This window comes from Coccinella septempunctata, chromosome 1 (genome assembly GCF_907165205.1).
Source record: "Coccinella septempunctata chromosome 1, icCocSept1.1, whole genome shotgun sequence".
Classification (NCBI taxonomy): Eukaryota; Metazoa; Arthropoda; class Insecta; order Coleoptera; family Coccinellidae; genus Coccinella; species Coccinella septempunctata.
The window spans coordinates 15,633,207-15,649,039 of NC_058189.1; the positions used below are offsets into that span (position 1 = coordinate 15,633,207).

The 15,833-nt window shown below is 35.9% G+C and overlaps 1 protein-coding gene across 8 annotated transcripts in view; it reads left to right on the forward strand.

Annotated features, from left to right (window-relative positions):
* The window catches only part of LOC123322835 (disco-interacting protein 2), a 179,353-nt gene that overhangs the window by 10,450 nt on the left and 153,070 nt on the right, over positions 1-15,833 (forward strand). For 4 of the 8 annotated variants that reach the window (XM_044910866.1, XM_044910867.1, XM_044910868.1 and 1 more), the window contains exon 1: positions 4,403-4,721. The exons of 1 other annotated variant lie outside the window; for it this stretch is intronic. The gene's annotated coding sequence lies outside the window, so the exon portion shown is untranslated. Of the gene's footprint in view, positions 1-4,400; positions 4,722-15,833 lie in introns of those variants that run through there. 3 more of the 8 variants (XM_044910863.1, XM_044910872.1, XM_044910865.1) reach the window with 2 other exon arrangements.

A 15,833-nucleotide genomic window follows, 5' to 3' on the forward strand; every position in this document is an offset into this window, starting at 1 on the left:
GCCTAGCAACTGCTTTGATTATCTTCAATTTTGTCTCTTTCGACATGTGGCTTCTTCTTCCTATTAGAGGGTAGAGTCTATTCATCGCTGCTTTCGTTTTGTCGATTGCTTGTTTGATATGACTTTTCCAAGTAAGTCCTTTGTCAAGCGTTATTCCTAAATATTTGGCTTCATTTTTCCAGTCGATTTTTTTGCCGTCCACTTCTAGATTCGTTGTGGGTCGCAGTCTTCTCTTCTGTAATAATATTGCTTGGCTCTTTTGTCCATTGAGCTTGATTTGAGCACCAGTCATTTGTTTCGTCAATCGTTTCTTGTAGAACTCGTTCTGTTACTTCTGGGTTGCGGTGTCGAGTTGCTATGCCTGTGTCGTCAGCATATAACGTTAGCATGGTTCTTGGATTCTTCGGAATATCGTGAATGTATATGTTGTACAGAAGTGGCCCAAGCACTGACCCTTGGGGTACTCCAGCCTCTATATCTCTTGTTGTGGAGCATTATCCTTCCACTTTCACGTAAAATCTTCTATTTTTGAGATAATTCCTGATCAACTTGCATATTTCGATCGAACATCCAGCACATCTCATCTTATATATTAATCCTTCATGCCATACTCTGTCGAATGCTCTGGCGACGTCTAGTAAAACAAGACCTGTAGCTTGTTTATTTTGGAATCCCTCTGTAATGTTCTCTGTGAGCCTTAATACACCAAAAAAATAAATATTTCGATTATTTCAGAAATAAAGAACCTTTTCCTAAAATACGCACTTTTTTGTCGACCTAAAGGTTTTTGGCCGAAAATATTAAAAGCACTTAACTAAAATCGGGCTTCTTATCATAGACATACTGAACATCTCCAACGATCACCTGATACCGGGTTCCATTTGTCCCGTTTCATCTTTATCTTCCTCCGCCGTCGCCGTTGCTATCGATGCATACCCGTAGGATGAATAGACTGCAGGGCCGTCGCTAGTCAAATTGGCGCCCTAGGCAAAGTCCCAATTTGGCACCCTAACAGAGGAGGCAACTCCGTAGAACTCAAAAATTAGGTGTTGCGTAAACCGAGTTTTCTATTGAACAAAAATCAGCATATACATATATGGCTTCAAACTACTACACAAAATTCGATTTCTGTACATTAGATTGCTAAAAATAGAGATGTAACGTATGATCCAATATGTTGACAAGAGTTGGGCAAAATTTGGTTTTGATACATTCATTAGAAAACTAGTATCAGCTTTTTTAGTGAGCACCTACAGCTGTCAAAATTTTAAGAAAAAGTCGAATATCTCAGAATCGGTACTATATAGGACCATGGGTGTCACACCAAGGTTACCTTAAAATTCGACAAGGAATTCAAAAATGCAATAATATACAGGGTGTTCCATTTAAAATAAGAAAGTTGATATGTACCAACATGGAAAAAACGGAGCACCCTGTATCAAGGTGGGTTATAAAAATAAAAGTTCAATCGATTACAGACAAGCTTCGTATTTATTTAGCTCCTTCAATTTCCAAAATAAGGTATAAGGACACTTTAACTCGGACACCCTGTACCTTATTCACTGGTATAATCTATCCGATTTCGTAGAGAATTACTTTGACAACATCGAATGACAGTTATTATCACAGGCACTTATGTTTTCATCAAATTCTGTAGTCACAAAATTAATTCATTCACCCCGAGATCTAACGTGCGTTAAAAAAAATTCGTCGTCAAGTAGGCTATGGAATTTTCTAGGTTGATTTTCTGTGTCTGAACGTAATTCATTCCTTAAATCACTCCACTGCCAAATGTAAACATTGATGACATTAACCTAAATATCGTAATTTTGTTTGAAAAGGCAATTTCTCCGAATTAGTTACTTGCACATCTAATAATGATTTCTTCCAACCTGCGAAAAGCATTTTTTTTCATTGAATTAGATTACAAGAATCCAAACAATCTGAGGCGATTGGAAAAATTTTCATAAGTCACAGACATGAGTCTTGAACTCTTGAACGAATGGAGGTACTCATTATGGTTTTTGTACTTTGAATTATGTAAAAAAAGTAACATCGCGAAACAGTACTTTGAAAAATTTGGTGATCTACAGGCAACGTTTTGGGATACTCCATTCTGAAGCCGCAGAAACATTTCTCAACAGAATATTTCCACTCGCCTTCTATATTTTCTCCCCATTCCTGAAGTAGGATGAATACTTTTTGTACGTCGGTAAAAATCATCTTAATTATTTGCTGATAATTTTAATTTAACAACATTCCAAAACGCTCAACTTGACAGTAGCCTGTAAAATAATACAGCACAAGCTAAGAATTACGTTTAGACACGGAATATCGACGTTCAAAATTCCATAGCCTACTTGACGACGAATTTTTTTGAACGCACGTTATAATACAGGGTGTCCGGGGAATAACTGTACATACTCTTACCAGAGATAGAGTTGGACTAGCTGGTTACGGATTGACTATAAAAAATTAATTTCTGGATTTCCCTAGAAAGCTACAGGGTGATTTTCCAACTTCATGGAAATACTTAGACCATCATAAAATCCAAACTTATTGACGGATATTATTGAAACTTGGGAGGTTATTGACACATGCTAAGGTCAAGTTCGAAAGATATCAATTATTTAATTATTCCAGGGCCGGACTCATCAGTATTCGTTTGAAGTGTTCAGAGTGAAAAAAAACTCTTTGTATTTCGAATGTTCGAAAAATTGAATTTTTCACCATGAAGAGAACTGAAAATCTCATGTTTGAATATAAAATGCGAAAGCATTAGTAGAAAATTTACAAAAAAGTTCAGAGCTTTAATAAGCACTTCAATAACGAAACAATAACAAATGAAAAAAACTAAAATACAGAAAAGAGTACCTATAATAAAAATAAAAATAGGAACGAATGAATTGCTGAATCAACGATATTTCAAAAGTGGTTCGAAATGAAAACCATTAGCTTGTATACATTTCTCTTGCCGAATTTTCAAATTGGATACAGCCTTCCGAATCATATCGCCATTATTTCTTAAAATATCGCAACAGTTGATTATTCTGTTCATCAGCTGTTCTCTTGACTGGAAGAAGTGTAACTTTGGTCTATATCATTGTTGTCGAACACCTGGTATACATAAGAATAATTTTGAAATATGCTTCAGTATACCCTATACACATCACCAATTTTTTTTTTTCAAAATACCTACATTCACTCCCTCAAAGTGAAATCCGCGTCTAGGGTGGCCACCCAGTATATCAACAAATTATTATAGACTTCTTCACCTTCAGGGACTTTTTTAAGAAAATTTATTATCTATTTTCGACCTGCACAAGATGACTAAGTCCTGTTCAGGTAAATAAATTGCAATTTTCGAACTTTATCCAAATTAAGAAATTCATAAAAAAACAATTGTTGATGTGACAACTTTGAGCGGTACCAAAAATTGAAGCATAATTAAGCTTCTTTCTAAAAAGCGATTCAATTATTTGTAATTCGAAATACAAAGTGTTTTTTTTACCCTGAACACTTTAAATGAAGATTAATGAGTCCGGCCCTGGAATAATGGAATAATTGATATCTTTCTAACTCAACCTTAGCATGTGTCAATAACCTCTTAAGTTTCAATAATATCCGTCAATAAGTTTGGATTTTATGATGGTCTAAGTATTTCCATGAAGTTGGAAAATCACCCTGTAGCTTTCTAGGGAAATCCAGAAATTAATTTTTTATAGTCAATCCGCAATCAGCTAGTCCAACTCTATCTCTGGTATGAGTATGTACAGTTATCCCCGGACACCCTGTATATTGCTTAGTGATGAATATCCGGACGAAAAGTAAATCAGTACGAAAAGTACTCGCGTTCGAAAATAGTCGACTTTTTGTTCGGAGAAATTAATACGTAAAATGTCGTTTTTTGTTCGGGTCGACGAAAAAATCTTTTTTTCCATATCTTTCAAACGGTACCTGGACAAATGAAAAAAAAAAGTGTGGACAAACGACCTTTTTTTTTTGGTCGTCTATCCTGTCTACACCCTAGCGACGGTCATGGAATAGAGTACCGTTCCGTCCTCTTGCACCGACCCTGTATGCCGTCGTGGTCGGCACTCGATGTCTTCGGCCCCCCGAACCGTCCTCTCATCTATTACCGAGAACTCCTTCAAACGCGAACTCAGTTCCTCGGGTCCATTTGCGCCACACCATCATCCTTTACCCGTTCTTCTATCAAGGCGGCCGCGGACGTTTTCCAGCAATCAAGTGCCCCGCGCTTGCGACTAGATCCGTACGTTCGTTCCTCAGGTAACTAGACGCGAGATCAGGACGCCGCGCCGTCGAAGTCAACGCCAAGTCATTTTGACCATCGGCGAAGCTCAGAAATTGGATGTACATATGTACTGTTAGTACGTTACCAGTGACAACTTTCTTCGGCTGTGCACTTGTGTTGTTCTTCGAAAACTGGTCTTCCGTTATCGTTTCGCCCAGGGAGAGGAGTACAGTGATTGCTTGTGGCGTGTTCTTTCGATTTCGTATGTCGAAGTGAGGAGATAAATCGATCCTGGGATAAGTTTATTGACCGGCCGGTTCTGGTGCAATAAGCCGAACGACATCTGTGCCATAGGATTTGTGCGCCGATGGTAAACGGTTAACGCTATTAACCAAGTTATATCGTTTTTCCGATTATGAAGGGAGTGCCGTTCTACGGTTTTTCCCCATCTTTCCTCCCGAGCCATGTAGGTACAATTTTTCTGTCGGGGTTGCCGTTTGCACGTTTAGTCGTTTCTCAAGAATGTTCACTCGGAAAACACCGAATGAGATTAACGGAATTAATCAATCACGATCCTCGTCAATGGTAATATTGGTAATGGAAGTTTATTTATGTAGAAATTACACAAATGATAATGTAATTGGTGATACCTGAATTACAACTTTTTTAACCCAACGAGATAGAGGAAAATGCATCGCACATTCTGGTCGTCTTTTTTCGAGATACTAATAATGCCGTCAACTGCATTACTCTATCTTCTTTTGTTTTCGAGTTATAGGTCAAAATTGAAATTTCAACTTAGGTCATTATCTCCGTTTGTGTTTAAGCTAGGATGTTGAAATGAAAACATTATACAGACATCTGTATCTGGATTTTCGTCCATGTTATAATAATAATAATAAAAAAAAAATTTAACTATACTTTGTTACCTTTTTTAGCCTTGATAAAGGATCAAATTGAATCCGAAACGTTGGTGAAGATTTAAAGAAATTCAACAAAAAAAGCATTAAAGTCCAAATTCCTGAAAAAACTTGTCTTATTATTATACAGACACTTTTTTGATAGCAATCCAGTGGCGTATATGATTTTTTCTAACAGGTATATTTGCTGAGTTATAACATAAAGCTGTATTTTTTCTTATGAAAACAGCAGTTTAAAATGACTTAGAAATACTGAAGGTGATGTGTATAATATATTTCTGAAACGGTAAAAAATGGCGATTCTTTCTAAGTCATTTTAAACTATTGATTTCATAAGAAAAAACACAGCTTTATGTTATAGCTCAGCAAACAAACCTGTTGGAAAAAATCATAGTATGCCACTGGATTGATATAAAAAATGTGTCTGTAAAATGTCTTCATTTCAACATCCTAGCACAAACAGAAACGGAGATAATGAACAAAGTTGAAATCGCCCAAATTTAAATTTTGGCCTATAACTCAAAAACAAAAGAAGATAGAAGAATGCAGTTGATGGCATTATTAGTTTCTCGAAGAAAGACGACATGAATGGTACATTCGTTTTTCTCTATCTCGTTGGGTTAAAAAGTTGTAGTTCAGGTATCACCAATTTTGCCCACCCTGTACAGTGCATCCCAAATTCGTTGTCCCATAAGGGTATTTGTGCAACCGTTGGAGATATGAATTTATGGGTTAATTTTTCATGAAAACTCCAAAGATGGTTTCAGTTTTTGATATATGTTAAACTTTGAAAGTTACAGAGGTTGTAATTACAGGGTGAACCTTTAACTCGTACGAATATTTTAACGGTAAATTCTTGAGGTCCAATACAATTTTTTCCGATACCATTTTTTCCAATTCGGCCCTGATAAAAAGATACGCCCATTTTAAATTTTTATAATGAGCTGTGCCACCGCTGGAAAAATAAAATAACCTTCCGAATATCTAACTAAATTTGTGACACCAGCAAAATTCCCATTTTTTCAAATTTCGCAGACATTTTTTTATTTTTGAACATCAAATTACTTCAAAACGGTGCGTTATACGAGAAAATATAGAGAATACTTTTATTTTATTCATCAAATGAATGAAAAACTGTATTCCGAAATTCATTTAATTCGACAAAACCTCGGACAAAACCGTTTGTGAGATATAACAAAGATAAAAAAAAGTATGTTTTTTCAACAGCCTGTACCTTTTGAACCGAGTCAATTTGGAAAAGATCGTAAAGGGAAAAATAATTTCTTTTGACCTCAAGAATCTACTGTTAGTACTAATATATTTGTACGAGTCATAGACTCACCCTGTATATCAAGATTATCAAGTACCATCAAAAAAGGTACAAAATTCCAATCTTGATTTCTTCTTGATGATCAACAATGGCGTTAACACCTTCTTTTCCTTTTTTTATCTTATAATAATTGAAATGTTCCACAAGTGGAAATACCGAGGGAAATACTTTGAAATATTCTGGAACAAAGGAGATTTACTGTCATAATTTTAATAATTGTCCAAGCACCTTTGAAAGATGGATAAATCGGCTTTTAAGTGTAAAATTTTAATTTTAATTATCAAAACTATTTTTAAATACCATATATTATTTCAATCAGAAAAAGATTTGTGATTTGATGTTGAAATAAAATATAGGATGTTCCGAGGGGTGTCCCATAAGTTTCAGTTATAACTCGAAAACGATAGCCTAGAATTTTTTTTTTTGTATATGCCAATGAATTCTCCGTGAGAATATCTATCAAGGACAGTTTACACCTGAAAATATCATAAGCGGTTTTCGAGATACACAGTATCCCTGAAAATGGAATAATTTTCAAATGGCCCTGTAACTTCCAAAGTTCAACGGTCCAAACAGTCTGCCCTTAGCCTATGTCCCTATAGTTATGAATCATCCTGTATAAAAAAACTGTGAGCACCTATGCATTCGTCAGGAAAAAGTAGCCTATAAATTTCAAACTTGAAATACAGAAATACCCTTAGGGGAGAGCAAATTTGGTATGCACTCTACATTTTTGTAGTCAGAAATCGTATATTCCCTTCGTAAAGAACTTAGGTACTGGTAGCTTTCTACTTAGGTGACTCTGAAATCAATATTGTGAATTCGAACGATAAAAAATAGAATAAACTGAAAATTTTAGAACTGTTCAGTATTTACAAGAGTTGTTCATCATTCTATCCAAGTTGTTCGATAAGAAAAATCTTTTCGGATAGAATGAATGAAATTTCAGAAAACCACGAACAAAGAATTTTTATATATTATCATTTAATTCTTGAAACATTCAAATTTAATGAAAAACTTCATGAAAAACGTGGGGTGGTATGAAAATAAACAATTTTTTCAATAGAAAAAAAGGAATAAACTGATTATAATTGTTAACATCTAGTATTTTCTCATTTATTCTTATAGAATCAGCTATGGTTATATTTTCTCTTCATATTGTAATTCCCACTCTCATCAATAGTGGTTGTAATTGATTTTTATTGGGAGATAAAGTAACATTCAAATTGCCCTTTATGATGACCACGAAAATGTGCATTTTTGCGATTATATTATCAAAATTTTGAAAAACAAATGATATTCAAATGTTGAGTGTTTGGATAGTAATATCTCGAAATCTACAAGAATATGGTATGGCTCATAACATTTACGAGAGCGTAAGAGGAACCATTGATTTTCTTGAGTAAACAACGGTGCATTCTTGAGAATAAGTAAACGGAAATGGCAATTTACTTTACTCTTATCAAGTTCGTTCTTGTCTTCATTCCATTTTTACCGTAGTGCCACGGCAACCCTGTTCGAGTTATTAGCTCATTCATTAACTTCCGTGAGTTCCAAGTGTAATAAATATCCACTCCGTGACACACGTGCGCTACACGATCATGTTCAAACTTTTGAAGCAAATTACTAATCGTTATTGCAATTCCCGGTGAGACCTCTTGAAGTGGCTAGTTTCCGAAATCAATTTTCCAGCAGGAAAAGCACAATTATTTCGCGATTTATTTCAACTTTTAATTTAGCTCATTACCCATGTTCCTCCATTTCTATATGTTTGCACCACTTTCAAGGATGAGAGGTCTCATCTGGATGCATTTGTAATACACGAATAGATGATGTATTATTCGAACATGAGCGCAAAATATGCCTGGATGATAACTTTCGAGACCTATTCAAATATCTACATATAATTTATCGTTGAAATAAACTAGAAACTGAATTACATGTTTTTTTTGCCACTACACGAGTTTCCCTATTACGTTAGCACCACCGTGTGGGTGAAGGTTTATTGTATATCACCTATTGGGAAAGCGAAATACGTGTAATGGTGTAACTTTTCCTACTGAATCATGTAGTTAATCCAGTTTCTAGTTAAATGATGAATTTTCATCAAGTATAGGCCACAATTCAAAATTTTCCTCTGGAAATGCCTACAATATTACGGGAGTAGGCTTTATCTCTATACGAACCAAAAATTCAATATGTGACGAGTAAACATACTATTACTGATATTCTACATATTTTAATTCTTTCTCTCCTCTACGTTAACCCCGAGTTAACAAATACGGCTTGATACATAGCCTTACAAGGTTTGTAATTCACAATAGTCCTGATTTTTGTATTTTCGATATATTTTAACAATATTAAAAAAAATAACTCTGTATTATGTTAAAACATAATACAATGACAATTTGAAAACTTGCTAGTCCATTTATGTCACGACAAGGATGATTTCAGAGAAAATGCAATTTCTATTCGTAGGGGGACATATTTTGAGCAGGATGGTAAGCCGAAATCTCCTCAACCCTAGGTTGAGCTATCAGCCCTAAATTATCAATAGGGAATAGGGGGTGAGCTATACCTCAATTGAAAGATGCTTTGATCCTCTACATGAATACTATGGGTTGCAAATTTTTATTGAGTCCTTGAAGTACTTACAAGGGCTGACAGTTTGAAAATTTGCCAGGCAAATTATGTCTCGACAAGGATTTTCAGAGAAAATGCCGGAACAGGTCAATTTTATTCGGAGGGGGACATGTTTCTAGCGGAATTGTTAGCCAAAATCTCCTCAATCCCAGGTGTAGGGGTTGCCACCCCTAACTTCTCAATATGGAATAGAGGGTGAGCTAAACCTCAATTGGAAGACAATAGTATTATGTAGAGGGACATATTGTCTTCCAATTGAGGTTTAGCTCACCCTCTATTCTCTATGAAGAATTTAGGGGTGATAGCACCTACAGCTAGGTTTGAGGAGATTGCGGCTTACAATTCTGCTCAAAGTATGTCCCCCTCTGAATAAAAATTGACCTGTTCCGGCTTTTTCTCTGAAAACAACCTTGTCCAGACATAATAGGGAATACTCCTTATGACGGAAATGATGTATTTTTTATGAAATATCTTTGAAACATCACATTTTGAAATAACCATTTTAACCGTTTCCCAAAAAAAAATTATTTTAAGCACTAAAAAATGAAAAATAAAAATGGGTATTTAAAGTTTAAAGCGTTTTGTGAAAATTGCACAAGCTGGCAACATCGACTGAAATATGCCTTGATAATAAAGGATAACAAATACTTTATCTTGATGATATAGACAAAGATGGCTGTCTATGAAGTCTGCGACGAACGAGGAAGGTCGTAAAATTTGATGGGATTTTTATGGCCGGTTGCAGTTGAAGCTCGCCAGTAAGTACACGCCTGTAGATCAACAGCTGTTATTTTATGAACAAGCTGATCGGACATTGTTCTTTTCATTGTCTTCTATGCGCTGTTGCCAAATCGTAAACTCAGCACAAAGCAATTCAAATTTTAAAACCCCATATTAAGGATGATTTTGAATAGTTTCAGCTGTAAATTTGAAAAAATCATGAATGAAACTCATAATTATTCAGTTTAAACTTGCATATGCAGTGATAACCCAAATTGAGGAGAATTCCCCATTGGCCTGGCAAGTTTTCAAATTATCACCTCCTGTAACTACTTCAAGGAATCAATAAAAATTTGCAATTGAGGTAAATCTCACCCTCTATTCCCTATTGTCAATTTAGGGGTGATAGCTTCTACACCTAGGGTTGAGGAGATTTCGGCTTACAATTCTGCTCAAAGTATGTCCCCCTCCGAATAAAAATTGACCTGTTCCGGCTTTTTCTGTGAAAACATCCTTGTTGCGACATAATTGGCCTGGCAAGTTCTTAAATTATCACCCTGTATGTAAGTTACACTGCTTACAGTGAATACCTACTACCGTTGATCTTAAAATCATAATCTTCATATTGCTTAAACGTTCAGTCAATTAAATTTAAGGGTTTTCTTACAAATAATATCATCCCCTTTTCACTCTAAAAATTTGTGAATCGCCCATTCAAAGCACGTTTCTGGTGCCTTTTTCAAATCCCATTTTTTTGTATTTAAATCATTTCCCGGCACGTTCTGCCGAAATAAATTACTAAATCAGGGCGAAAGCCTAATTTGAATGACAGCTGCGAGAAGAATCGTTTTTGGGTCCTTTCGACAGAGCGTGAAATTGGTTTCAAGGCCGTTTAGCCTCTTTCATATTCTACGAGGAGCCGGTGCGTAAAGCTCCTCACAACGAAATTCTCAGCCTCTGTTCGCATATTATTATCGGAAAACATGCAGAAATCACTTGAAATTTCTCGTCGCCTTGCGGTAGATCGCATTACGGAACCGAAATGAACCGGTCCAGTTAGATGTGTTCGTGAACTTGGTACTATGGATTTAATTATTTCTACAATAATGTTGGGCTCAATGTCATCGATTTTCGGTTGCATAATCTGTATTCCGTATGAAGAATTTGATGAGTTATCTCTTCAGAAAGAGCAAGTCCCTGCATATTGTACAATAATAAGTTTTCTCATCATTCTTTAATTCTACACTGCGCAAAAAAATTAACGCACATTCTGAAAATCTCAATTTTAAAGTAAGTTAATTCTATATTGACTTTATAACTTATTTTTTATGTTCTCTCGGTAAGGTTTTGAACGGAACAAGACACATTAAATGGAAGAAAAATTCAGGATTTCACCGAATCTTATGTGAAAGAAGAGAAATGAACAATTTTCAAAATACTGAAATGCTGATAAGTGATTTAATACTTGGTATTTCCACCCCTTGCGTTAATTACAGCTCGGCAACGACGGTTCATACTCAAAACGAGTGATCTTAAAATGTTCTGATCTAATCCTTCCCAGATTTCTCCGAGTTGGATTCCTAAGTCATTAAGAGGAGCTGGATGATTTTCTGAACTTCTCAGCCTTCTATTGAGGTTGTCCCAAACCTGCTCAATCGGATTGAGATCTGGACTTCTTGCTGGCCATTCCATTGGAGAGACTTCAACCTCTTCAAGGTACTCCTGAACGATGCGCCCACGATGGGGTCTGGCATTATCGTCCATAAAAATGAAATTTTCACCAATGTATGGGGCAAATGGCACTGCATGCTCTGCAAGAATGTTCCTTATATACTTATTAGCATTCATAGCTCCATTATCAACGACCACTAGGTCTGTGCGAGCAGTCAAAGATATTCCACCCCACACCATAATCGATCCTCCCCCGAAACCAGTAGTATTCAGGAAATTGCACTGAGCATATCTTTCATGTGGACGTCTGTATACAAGGGAACGACGATCACAATGGCAGAGGCAGAATCTAGACTCATCTGTGAAGAGAACTCTTTCCCAAACGGCCTCTTCCCAATGGATATGCTCTCTCGCAAAATCCAAACGCGCCCTTCGATGGGCTGGGGTAAGAGCTGGGCCTCTTGCCGCGACACGAGGCCTAAAATCATATTCTCTGAGGCGATTTCTTATTGTCTGAGTGCTAATTTGCACCTCATGAGTTTGCTCAAGCTGAATTTGAAGAAGGCGAGCGGTTGCAAACCGTTGTTTCAACGAAGAAACTCTCAAGTAACGTTCTTGAATGGCAGTTGTTACCCGTGGTCTACCCTGTCCTGGTCTTCGGACATTCATACCTGTCTCCCTGAATCGCTGCAACATTCTGGACACACTTGTATGGGAAACTCCAAACCTTTCTGCAATTCTTGTGTATGTCCACCCTTCTTCTCGCAAAACTACCGCTTGGGCACATTCCTCTTGGATCAAATTGCGTGTTTCGCGTTGCATAGCGATCGAGTGTAGAAAATCAAACGAAAGAAAAACCATGATCACTAGAATTGATCCAGAACAACTGATTTTAGAATGGAGCCAATACATTCAAAATCTGATAATATCATCTTTTTTTATTCCTGCTGGGAAAAAACATCTGTATTGAAGAAAACCGTTGAAAGTGGATAACATATGCATGCATAATTCTGATAAAAATAATTATCATTGAGAACACCTTTATCATTGAGAACACCTTCAGTTGTAGAATAAATTTGGAATTTCCATAATGTGCGTCAATTTTTTTGCGCAGTGTATTTGATACTTCTATTCAATAATTTTAACTCCATAAGAACTGGAATTTTAATATTTGCCAGAGCCGATATTTTCCTGATTACACTGGCGAGTACACTGGTTACTCCAAGAAAAGCTACTGTCGGTATGTGTATGGAAAAGTATAGCGGGACTAGTTAAGTGAAGAGTAGAAGAGGTTTCTCAGTGATTTCCTTCAACTGAAATATTTACAATTTACAGGGTATCTTATTGTTAAGATCAAATCAAAACTCAAGAAGTGGAATCTAAATGAACGTATGCTTCCTCAGCTATTCCAGATTGATTGATGACTTTGATCTTAAAATGTACCTATTCACTATTCATCGAAACTCTATATAACCAAAATAATGATGGACGTTTAAAAAAATATCGATGTCTTCTTATCTCTGACCTATGTAGAAAAAAAAATCGGCCACACCCCTTCTTTTTACTCCCTACAATTCTTAGTGAATTTATACACTCATTGATACTCTGTGCAAAATCATTCACCTTAAATAAACCCAGTTATGACATTCCTTTTTAACAATGAGGCATATTGCATCTGTTGTAACTAATATGGAAATTTGGTGAATTGAATAATGGAGCTACTGATTCTTAATCGATATAAATATTAATGCATTTCAGGAACTCCTCTAATTTACAAGTTGAACGTTTGTTCATTATTGTTCAGTAACCCACACACTTCCAACTTAAGCATTCAGTATGTCCCAATACATATTTAAATCTTACCAAAAACATTTTCGATAATGATGTACGTTCCATCTGTAGTATGTTCTGTTCAGCCGAAGTTTTCCTTGAAAACTAAAGAAGGTAGAGTGAAACTTAAAGAACGGAATATAAAAATGAATATTTCAAGTCACTCAATATGGATTTAGAATAAAGTTTGTTACCGCATGAAACACTTCCGTTATAATCTTGGAAAAATTTCGAGACGTCTACACCACGGTCTATCACACAGGGTGATTCATTGGGGAATACGCATACAATCAGGGTAGATGGTGCTCTTAAGTAACCTATATTTTATTGGTCTACCATTCTATGTAACCAAGATACGAGGATATATTGAAAAATTTTTAGCCTACTATAGAACCAAACGAAATTTCAATGTCAAAATATTTTATTACTCAACATATTCTCCTCTTAATTGGATACATTTATTACAGCGAACCTGCAACGTGTCTAGACCTTTCAAAAAAAATGTTTCTTCTTGCTCTGCGAACCAGACCATCACAGTTTTTATTACCTCCTCGTTAGAAGAAAATTTACGACCTTATAAACTTTTTTCAGTTGAGGAGAGAGATGATAGTCGGATGGAGCCAAATCTGGTGAATAAGGGAGGGTATTCTAGTAATTCAAACACTAAAAAATCACGAATTTTTTGCATTCCAACATGAGATTTGTGTGCAGGGGCGTTGTCCTGCAAAAACAAAACACCTTTGGATAGATTTTCCACCAGATTTTTGGACACGAAACTTCTTAGGTCTTGGAGAACCAAAGTGTCGCCACTCCATCGATTGTTGCTTTGTTTCTGGATCGTAGAAATGTACCCAAGTCTCATCCATAGTAACAATTCGGTTTGGGAGTCTACATCGTTTTCAAATCGAGCACAGATCGAAATCGATGCTTTTACCCTTGCACGCTTTTGGTTAACATTCAAACATTTGGGGATCCATTTTGCAGCAGTTTTTCTCATGTCCAAATTGACGTGAACTATATGATGAACGCGTTCGTATGAAATATTCAGTGCTTCAGATATCCGTTTTAGCCCAGTTCGACGGTCTGATAAAATCATGTCATGAACTGCATCGATATTTTCGGGTACTGAAACAGAAATTGGTCTTCCCGGTCGGTTATCATCTTCAATAGAAAATTTACCTCTTTTGAAGCTTGCAGTCCAATTTTTCACGCATACGAAGGACATTGATCACCAAGGGTATTAAGCATATCTTCGTAAATCTGCTTACATCTTAACCCTTTTAAATACAGGTACTTGATGATGGCTCGATACTCCAATTTTTCGATTTTCACAATTTCGGTGGCCATCTTCTTTCTTTCAGTTTATTGCGTAACTCTGGTTTACTCTTTTGACCTTAAACTTCCCACTGACACTTATAAGGCCTGTTTTGGTTCGCTTTTAGGATGGTTCCAGAACGGTTCAAAACAGTCGCACATTTATTTATTCAGCGTAAGCTCGCGCGTAGCATGCGTGTAGCTTCCCACACCATTGCTGCTCCACTACTTTGAACCGATTCGGAACCGCCTCAAGTGCGAACCAAAACAAAGCTATTATGAGTTATTGTTCGTGGCTATGGTAACGCAATATTTTTTTATGCATGGAACTGGTCTAGGCTAACTAGATATCAATAAATCCTCGTACATCCTCCATTTTTTCAATTGATTATAACTTATGAGTCACCCTATGATAGGGTGTAGAGGGTCCCTCAAGCTATTTGATCCCTATGTTTTGTCAGGAGACCTGTCGATAAACATAATAAAAAAGGAAAAAATAACAAATAAAATGTATTTGGCGTTTCCTCAATTTTTTCAGCTTGAGTCAAATCCAGATGTTTCACAAATTTGAAAGGATAAATTGCTTTCCCCAAATGGTTATTTTCCAGCTTGAATCATAAAAATTTTTTATTCTAATTTCTAAATACCAACCTTAATTGAAAACGAGAGGGCGTGTCCGTTTTTTGGACAAATTTCAAAATCAATAACCTACTTTTAATCACCTTGTATACGTAAATTCATCCTTACATTACGCCCTATTAAAAATAATTAAAAAAGAGTAAATCTCCCCATTTTGGAGGAGAATAGCTTCATTACAAACAAAAATAAGGTTGCAACAAATCTACATCTCGAATTTATTATTATTATTATTCAACTTCAGTAATGTAGATTTGTTCCAACGTTACTTTTGTATAAAATAAAGTTTTGATTCCTTGGGAATTAACATTTCATTCCATTCTCTTTCAATATTGTGCGATGAGCACATGCCATGATAAATTTGTTCAAATTTTATTACTGTTTGGGACTCAATTATCGTTAATAATAATTTGTCCCAATAACGGACATATTCTCTCGTATTTCAGTAAAATTGGGATCAATAATTAATAATGATTTCATGGAATGAATCTAGAAAATTTACTGTTCGGGGAAG